At 41.7% G+C, this 10,309-nt stretch overlaps 1 non-coding gene across 1 annotated transcript; it reads right to left on the bottom strand.

Annotated features, from left to right (window-relative positions):
* Positions 1-8,857: 8,857 nt before the first annotated feature.
* LOC127133440 (small nucleolar RNA R71) lies at positions 8,858-8,964 on the bottom strand. Its single transcript, XR_007807413.1, has one exon. It is a non-coding gene; the product is annotated as a small nucleolar RNA R71 (small nucleolar RNA).
* Between the last annotated feature and the right edge of the window lie 1,345 nt (positions 8,965-10,309).

The following is a 10,309-nucleotide window of genomic DNA, read 5'->3' on the forward strand; positions in this document are numbered from 1 at the left end:
CTTCAACAGACTCTTGATGCGGTTGAATGACCCTTTCCTCCTGTTTTAATAACCTGGCAAGTTCTTCACGGAGTTCACAGTCTTCATCACCCTCTTCTTCAGCTTGAAAGATTGGATTTTCAAAGTCGAAGCGAGCCATAGCAGAACTGTTATCAATAGGACCCGTTGATGTGCATCTGCATGAGTGATGGTATGTGCTTATGAGTGTGAACAAGGAATGAAAACTAAACAAAACATTGCGAAATATATTTTTTTGATTTTTGAAAACTGCAAAAATTGAAAGACAATGAACAAAATATTTGAATGCAAAAAGACGTCCTTTATTTATGATAAAAAATGTCGGTATTCGCATAGATGAGCCCTACAATGAGTCATTACACCCTGGGCGGAACGTAAGACTTGGATATGCATGAATAAACAAAGAAAATTACTCCTTCAGAAAAGTGACTTGGACAATCTCCTCAGAAGACCAATTGTTGATGACTTCATCTGGGATCCTCGGACGCACCCAGTTATCGATGTCGCAATCGCTATCCCCATCTTCATCGTTGACCGCAGAGACCTGGCCATACTGAATGATACCAGCACTGGAGAAAGTAATCGGCCCCTGACGAGTCTGAAGTGTTGAAGTTGTAGAAGTCAGAGCTGGCTGATACCCAATCCCGAACTTGTCTTTTTTCATTGGTAACATCAACAGATGTCCCCAACCGGGGGCAATGCCTGAATTCTCAATAACCCCTTCAACAACCCCTTCAATAGACCTTTGGGCAGATAGGTCTTCAACCTGGAGGTTACCTTCGTCGAGCAAGGCCTGGATACCCTGCTGCAGCTTCAAACAACCTCCACTTTGAGTAGCACAATCCACACAACCCTTCCCACAACTATGGAAAACATCGGCCTTCAACAAGTATCCCTTGATATCCGACAACAGAGACTTCAGCTTCAACGTATCTTTGACGGATCTGGCTTCCCCTTCCATCATATTAACATTTGCGCCACCATGTTGGGGCATGGGATTGTTGACGACATTCGGAGCCGGTGCAAGGTCGATGGCCTTTGAATCTATGAGGTCCTGAACTACGTGCTTAAAAGCTTTGCAATTCTCAATATTGTGGCCAGGTGCCCCAAAGTGGAAGCTACACCTAGCGTTGGCGTCGTAACCCATCGGAAGTCTACCAACGGGAGGAGCCAGAATGCGTAACTGCACAAGTTGTAGTTGTTGAAGACTAGAAAGTAGCTGAGCGTACGACATTGGAAGAGTGTTGAAACGCCGGTCCATCGTCCTTGGCCTCTGTTGATAAGCGGGTCTATTACCCGGTTGGTACTGAGATAGTTGACACTGGGGTTATTGTTGTTGTAGTGGTGCTACAGCTGGAATGGTCACAGCCGCAACATACGGTTGCTGATGATAGTTCTGAAAGTTATTCCTCCGGTTATCCCTGTTCTGATAAGAAGATATGGCATTTGCATCCCCTTCTCTCCTCTTCTGTCCCTGAATGAACGGCTTCTTCACCCCTGATGAAGATCCACCTCCACTCTGGGTCTCGTATTTCTTTAGGTAATTCTCCACCCTCTCTCCGGTAGAGACTACATCAACAAAGTTGGAGGCATTGCAACCCACCAGGCGCTCCAAATAAGGTCCGGGAAGAGTGTTCATGAACATGTTAGCCATTTCCTTTTCCAACATAGGAGGTTGAACACGGGAAGCTGTCTCCCTCCAGCGTTGAGCGTATTCCCTGAAGCACTCATTGCCTTTAAGAGACAGATTCTGAAGTTGAGTTCTGTCTGGAGCCATGTCTGCATTATACTGATACTGCTTCACGAAAGCCTCGGCCAAATCCCTCCAGCAGCGGATGTGGGCTCTGTCCAGCCTCATATACCATTCCAGGGATGCCCCGGCTAGGCTATCCTGGAAAAAGTACATAAGCAACTTTTCATCGTCAGAATATGCAACCATCTTGCGGAAGTAAGCTTGTACATGAGTTTTCGGGCAAGAGTTGCCATTGCATTTGTCAAATATCGAGACCTTGAATTTCGGTGTCACCCTCACGCCTGGGACCAATCCCAAGTCAGCAACGTCTACTCCCAGAGGATTCTGTCCTTCCACTGCCTTCAACTTCTCTTCCAGTCTCCGAAACATAGGGTCCATACCATGACTCATTCCAAAGTCTTCCTGAAGCAAGGGGAACTGATCCTCCTGGTCATCATGGACGGGTTGTTGACCGGAGGTGACATGTAGGATCGGGGTAGGCCCCGGTCCACTGGGTCCGTTAACCTCTCCAGCTGGAGGATCAGTCAACGTCTCTGGTTGAGTAGTGGCAGAATTCCTCTGCATCATCTGCCTGAGCTCTTGCTGTCCCTGAGCCACCCCTTGAACCACATCCATGAATTGGTTCATGCGGATCTTCATCTCGGCGAGCTCTGCTTGTAGGCTTTCCATTGCTCTCTGGTGGTTTCTGCGGGTACCGTACCGGTGAATGCCTGAGTCAGCTATCCTGCTAGTGGAACACCAAACAACTGATAACACTGTGGCGGTACCTGTTATGCAAGACATGCGGATGGATATGCAAATACAATGACATGTTTATCAATTCCAAAAGGTATTCTACCCCCTTGGTTCCAGTCTCACATTTGATAAACAGTGTAAGAAGAAAACCCCGACTAGAATCAAGAAGAAGATATGAACCCCTGGGAATAGATAAACATGTGTTAAATGATATGAATGCAAAATGATGTGATGTAATGCAGGTGGATATGCAAAATGATGTGATGCAGTGCAGTGACATGGGAATCAGGATTGCTATATCCGCTTGAACATCTTTCAGGTTGCACTGTCTGAAGAGAAAACCCACTGAAGAATATAATACAAGATCAAAGCTCTGCTCTAGAAAACCGGGTTGGTTGAAGGTTAAGGTTTCCTGAATTAGCCCGCCCCTCACTGGTAGGTTCTAAGAACAGAAGTTTGTCAGCTTCAGCCCTTTAGTCGAGAATAATACGTTTACACTGAAGGTTTGGAATTATTACGGGATAAAAGACCTCCACTGACTCCCCTCAATAGGACATCCTAATAGCAAGTTCCCAGTCTCGGGGTCCTCGGATTGATCAGCGAGAATGCGCCCACCAGGGCTAACATAATCACGTCTCGGAGGAGAGGCCTTGATTGAGTTCTCAGGAAATGGTCACCAGAGTCGACGATTTCTAGAGGAACATCTGTCGTTATGGAACACCCATAGGACAGAATATATCCAAAAGAAACCTCGTCTGGATGTGGGTCTTCATGAACGACTTAACGTAGCAACACGCCACGCAAGCCTCATGACTATCCACTCTAAAACGTATGTGTACACTCAAGCCTGGGTAATGGGCTTATCTCTCATAGAACACCCCATCCCAACAAACAAACAAACCAATAACAGAGCCAACAGATACAGCAATGATATGTACACAATGCAATGAAGCGGGTAAATGCTGAGAAATAAATAATTGTACAAAAGAATGAACACCCAATAAACAAACAACCTACAAAAGCTAGGAGGGACTCACTCAGGGAAACCAGGGTCCCCAGCAGAGTCGCCAGCTGTCGCAACCTGAAAAAGGAGATGCGAAAGAACAACCGGCGAGAAAGAAATGACAGAAGAGTCGCCACCGTGCGTTATTTATCCCAAAGGAGGGAAAGGGAACGCTCGAAATAAACCTGGAAGAAAAGGAAAGGAAAAGACAAGGTCTCGCAACCAAATCTTGGGTTCGGGAGTCGATTATGCAAAGGGAAGGTATTAGCACCCCTACGCATCCGTAGTACTCTACGGGATCCACTCTTGTTGTTCTTGTCTAAAGGGTGTGGGTTTATCTAATGTACTATCTACTAAAAGAAGGGTCAAAAGAAAATGACTCGCACGGATGTCGCATCCACTGCATACGTATCTCATCTGAATATAAGAATCAAAGTCTTCGTAGCTCGGCTACGTATGGGTTAAAGAGGAGTGTGCTCGCTAAGACATCGCGTCTTATGCCTACGTATCTCATCTGGAATGTGAATCAGAGCAAACCGTAGTTCGGCTAACTACGGGTTTAGGGTTGTGTTTTTTAGATGAACGACGTTACTACGCAATCTACCGGATGCTCGACCTTTGGAGACTTACTCGCCTGTAGTAGAAGGAGTTAACGTGTTCTTAGGAGAAGAAAAATCAATGAGTTTGTTTGTGTTTTAGGAATGCTCATGCAAAAAAGGAAGTTCTAGACGAAGGAACAGTGCTACCTTAATTGACATGCAAACGAGAGACTATACGAAGCTTAGCAATCCTATGGGGAGACGATCACACCATACAAAATAAACATGCATAAAGTAAAATGCCAACAAGGGGGTTCAAACATATATGGGTAGGGCTTTAGTCAAGAGGGGTCATATCAACCTCGACAAACAAGCCATGGAATAGGTAATCAAATGGGCTCTTAACCACTGACATTGAACGTCAGGGTAAGCAGATCAAAAGGGTAATGAGGATAAGACCTCATAGCTCTTAACCCTGGACAGGGTGAGCTCATGACAAAACGTGGGGATTCAGAACGGTGGAACCCTCTCCACTGACTAACCGGACAAAAGATCTTGGGCTTTTGTTCTGAAGCATCGACACGTAGTGCGAGCATAAAGAACGACATACTTAATAACAAGGGATTGATTACTAATCCCTTTTATCTGTCAATTGCCTCTTCAGGGAGGTCTTTAGCACTGGTGCCTCCTTTTGGAAGTCTTTGGGCACAAAAGTAAACAAACAAAAGAAAACATTGCCTCCTATCGAGGTCTTCCAGCTAAGAAAGCGGTAAAATGCGGGAAAGATAAAGGGATCAAGAGGTCTACCACACGAATAAAGATCCGAAGTAATAACAGCTATAGAAATAAGAAACCCAGAGATCTCTCGATCTGGCACCATCAAAGAAAGTAAGTCAATACAGGTAATCGGAATAAATCTCCAGATGGTATCCCACAAATAGAGTGGAATGCCAAGCAAGCTATCCTTTCAGGAGTCATGTGAGCCCTCACAAAAAAATCAACAAACAGGTTAGAGTGACAAGATGGGGTGCAATCAAGAGTTGCCCCAAATCAAAATGTAACCACATGAATCATGCCATTAAAATTCACAAAAAAGAGCTCACAAAAAGCAACCAAGTGTAGGAGGCCTAAACCTCTTGTCAAACACATGCATCAAAAGGGTATCAAAATTCAAAGTCAGGGGGAAAGGATCCACACATCAAGACATGACATACATACTAAAACATGTGCCCACATGCAAAACCTAACGATACCCACTCTTCCAAATTCACCCATAATACCTCATACATTCAGAAATTTCAGGTTGAAAGTATAAAGTAGTGGAAATAGGGCATACCTGATTGGGGAGGATCGATTGAAATTGAATTGCACCGTTGGCTTTGCAGAACAATCTTAGGGTTTATATGAGAGGGAATTGGTTCTTTGCAGATGAGTTCCCTTCAGTCTCTGGAGGTTGCTCTGAATTAGTTAGAATCTCTCTAGGGTTTTGTTCCAAGGAAACTTCAGAGTATTTTCAACTTTCACCAATTCTCCTTTTTTTTTCCTTTACTGAAATTTCAAGATTTATAACTTGATTTTCGTGGCTTTGTGGGCTCAAATGAGAGAGGTCCAAGTCCAAGATTTTTCTGTTATATTTTATTTATTTATTTATTTATTTATTTTTCGTTTTTTTTATTATTATTATTTTTAAAACGCGTGGGCTTCGCCTAGCGAGCATGACAGTTCAAAAAATTCCTCTGAGCGTAGGTGATTCTGGTGGCTTTTCTTGGGACTCGCTAGGCGACTCATTCTGCTCGCCTAGCGAGCATGACAGCTCATGAACAAACTTTTGCTCCTTCAAGATTAACGTTTTGACTGATGAATAGACCCCATTTGAACATGTTGGAAGTATCTCAAGTCATTCCCTTGTGTTGACTGATCACCCAGATAGGACCCACAAAGTGGCATGAATGATATTCAAGCTTCTTGGATCTAATTCCGATTGACATGATGAAATGCAATATGAAATGTTAAATGACCTAAAAATGAATGCATGAATGAGGGGGGCAAATTTTGAGGTATTACACCTAGTATCTGGCAAGAAGCGAATCCTTGATATTCACAAATTGGAGAAACTCCGCCAGAACGCTTACGAGAATGTCGTTATATACAAAGAGAAAACCAAAGCTTGGCACGACAAAAGGATCATGAAAAAGGAATTTAATATAGGAGACTTTGTTCTTCTCTTCAGTTCGAGATGGACAGGCCCCTTTGAGGTGTCCAAAATCCTGAAATCTAGAGCAGTTGAAATCCAAAACAACTCATGTAATCCATTCGTGGTAAATGGACAAAGACTGAAGCAATACCAAAGAGGTGACATACCCATAGAATGTCATGACCAAACTCTGACGGACCCTCCAGTTCCTACCTCTAACATATAAAGTTCGAATCGTCAAGCTAACGACTGATAACGTGAAATTATATCATATTTTAGGACTTAATTCAATTAAATTATATTATTATTTATTTCAATTTACTTCATTTTATTAGATATTACGCGGTATTTCCTTTCTATTTGTCTCAGGTGATCTATTTGAAGCAAAAGTAAAAAAAGGAAGAAAAGGAGGTGCAAAAAGGAATGAAAAGAAACAAATAGCAAAAGCCAAGCCCAACCCAAAGAAGACACAGGCGTTGTGCCTATGACGAGCGTCACAGAGGCTGTGACGAGCGTCACGCCTTACACACTCCTGTAATGAACGTCACACATGGTGTGACGAACGTCACACCATTCCTACATTTTTGGCACCAGGAACGCGTTGAACCTATCTGCACGCTTGACTCTTTTTCAAAGTAATGGCTATATTTACGGAAGACGTTTTGAAAACCGTTACGGAAGGCACCAATATAAATAGCTACTTTCAAAACCTGCAGAACCCACGCTTTTTTCCAGATTTCGGCAGTTTCCAATTTTCTTTTTCTCAGCAGCTTAGGCATACCTTTTACATACTACTTTTGCAACTTTTATTATTTTCTTTTGGCAATTCTATTTTCTTCTCTAGCACTTAATTAGTTTTTCACATAATAGTTTCTACACCGGAAACTATTGTGTACCTTTTCACCGGATCTGACCTTACGTTAGAATCTAGTTTTTTTTTATTCCTTCGTTTTAATTTGTTGGTTAATTGAAGAATTCAAGAACAAATCCTACCGGCTTGTGGTGGAGTGTTCAAGACTACTGTTTAAATTATTCAGGTTCTTTAATTATTGTTTAATACTTTGTTTTATTATTTATTTATATTATTTGCTTGAGATGAGTCTGTTTATGCATGATATTTATTTAAGTCTGTTTAGCATGTCTGGCTAATTTATCTAGGTATCGGTATGTAAAGTAAGCGGAATGAAGGAATCAAAATTAAGTTGGTTTATCTAAAGTTTAAAATTAAAATCACTCTTTTTACGGTCTCAATTTACAGGTTTAATAACAAGGTTTTTGTACGAAAGTAAAAGACATAAAGAAGTTAAAATCAATAGAGCGAGAGTTTGAGGTTTTAACTGGACAGTGTAAATTGGACATTAATTCTAGATCAGGACGAGAGCAATTTTTAGAGTTAATTAAATTCTAATCTTTTCCAAAAAGTATTTTTAAAGATTGAATGTGAGGACGAGAGTTAAGCATTCGAATTTAATTATATAACCTAAATCAACAGAGCGAGAGTTTGAGATAAGGGTGTTTAAACGGTTAGTGTTTTCTTAAAAAGAGTTTCTACGAACTTTATTGCTTTCAAAAAATGGTTTTTGACTTAATTATAAGTGACAGCTACGTTAACATAAAATCATGGTTTATTCAACAGAGCGAGAGTTTGAGATAAAACTTTTAATCAATAAAGTCAACTGAAAAGATTTGTTTTAAAACCAAGGGACCGACAAAGAATTGATTCCTTAATTACGACGAACTGCATACCGATATCCGCTTTATTAATATTTAATCTAGATCTTAGTTTAGTTTTTAGCTTTTCCCCAAACAATCAAACATTATCCACCTTAGCTTTACGAAGTAACCTTAGATAACGGTATATCGATTCATAAGTCCCTGTGGGATCGATATCTTTTAAAACTACGCGATAGAACTGTGCACTTGCAGTTTGTACCCCAAATTCGACTCATAAAGTCGAGCGATCAAGTTTTTGGCGCCGTTGCCGGGGACTTTTATTTAGTCGATATCGTAACTCTTCCGTTACGCTGTAGAGACTAAGGTTTCTTTTTTTTCTTTTCTTTCTATCGTCGATTTGTATGCCACATACTCGCTCACAAGGCGAGCCGTTCTACTTACGAATCAACGATATCGAACTATATCTCCGAGTCTTACGACGAATTCGGGAATATCGTGCTGCAAACAATCTCCCTCCTGTAGAACTTCCTGATTTCAAAAACATTTTTCCTTCGATACCCGAGATGGCAGAACCAGCTCGTGCTCTTAGAGATTACGCCGCTCCATCACAAGATGAGCCGCATTCAAGTATTGCTCCACCCGCAATCGAAGCAAACAACTTCGAACTTAAACCTTCGTTGTTGCAGGCAGTACAACAGAACCAATTCTTTGGGAATCCTACCGAGGATCCTAACCTTCATTTATCCGTATTTGTCCAATACGCTGATACTTTTAAAGCTAATGGTGTCACTTCAGAGGCAATTCGACTTCGTCTTTTTCCTTTCTCATTAAGAGATAGCGCTAGAAGATGGCTTCAATCTCTCCCTTCCAACTCTGTCACCACATGGAACGAGTTGAAGAAAGTTTTTCTTGCCTGATATTTTCCGCCAAGCAAAACAGCTATGTTAAGAGCCCGGATAAATGGATTTAAACAGAAAGATAACGAGTCTCTTTTCGAAGCATGGGAAAGATACAAAGACATGATGAGACTTTGCCCACACCATGGTTTAGAAGACTGGTTAGTAATTCACACATTCTATAATGGTCTCTTGTACAACACAAGGTTAACAATAGACGCTGCTGCAGGTGGTGCACTAATGAACAAACCTTATGATGATGCTTACCAGCTTATCGAGAGCATGGCCCAAAACCACTACCAGTGGGGAACCGAACGAACAATGGTGGAAAAACCTCAAACGAAAACCGGCATGTACGAGATAAGTAACCTTGATCATGTTAATGCAAAAGTGGATGCTCTGGTCCAGAAAATTGAAAGTTTAAATGTATCACCTCCAACCGCCGTGGTTGCTATAACTCAGAATTGCGAAGTCTGTGGAATCCAAGGTCACACTCCTACGGATTGTCAACTCTTGACAGGAATCCAAGCAGAGCAAGTGAACTATGCTCAAGGAAGCCCCTACTCGAATACCTATAACTCAAATTGGAAGAACCATCCAAACTTTTCATATAAGAGTAATAATGTTTTGTACGCACCTGGACAGTCTCCAAATCAAGCCCCAGCTATACCTCCGGATATCAGAAACCGAACCCATCTACACACAACAATAACGCCCCTAGGAAATCCAACTTGGAAATCATGATGGAAAACTTTATAGCTTCCCAACAACAAACCAATAAAGATTTCTTAAACCAGAATGTACACACTGGTGAACAAATTAAACAACTAGCAAGTAAAGTAGATGCCCTGGCTACCCATAACAAAATGCTGGAAACACAAATATCACAAGTAGCTCAACAACAAGCGCCTACTGCTGCCCCAACTGGTACATTTCCTGGACAGCCCCAACCTAACCCGAGAAGCCACGCTCATGCAATCATATTAAGAAGTGGAACGGAAGTGGAAGGACCGTCTAATCCAAGGATGGAAAACCAAAACTCTCAAAACTCAACTGAGGAAAGTGAACCTAAGGAAAAGGCAGAGAGTAATAAGGAAACCGTAGAAAAGAAGGAACCTTATGTACCTCCACCACCTTATAAACCACCTATCCCTTACCCTCAAAGGCTTATTAAAACCAAAGATGCGGGCCAATTTAAAAAATTTGTTGACCTCCTGAAACAATTAAACGTCACAATTCCGTTTACAGAAGCTATTACGCAAATGCCCTCATACGCCAAGTTCTTAAAAGAAATTCTTTCTAATAAAAGGAAACTTGAAGATAGCGAAACCGTTACACTCCCTGCCGAATGTAGCGCTATAATCCAGAACATGCCTCCTAAACTCAAAGATCCGGGTAGTTTCTCTATACCCTGTCATATAGGAAAATTTGTCATCGACAAAGCCTTATGCGATTTAGGAGCCGGAATTAGTGTTATGCCTTTATCCATATGCAAGA

Source organism: Lathyrus oleraceus, chromosome 3 (assembly GCF_024323335.1).
Source record: "Lathyrus oleraceus cultivar Zhongwan6 chromosome 3, CAAS_Psat_ZW6_1.0, whole genome shotgun sequence".
Lineage (NCBI taxonomy): Eukaryota > Viridiplantae > Streptophyta > Magnoliopsida > Fabales > Fabaceae > Lathyrus > Lathyrus oleraceus.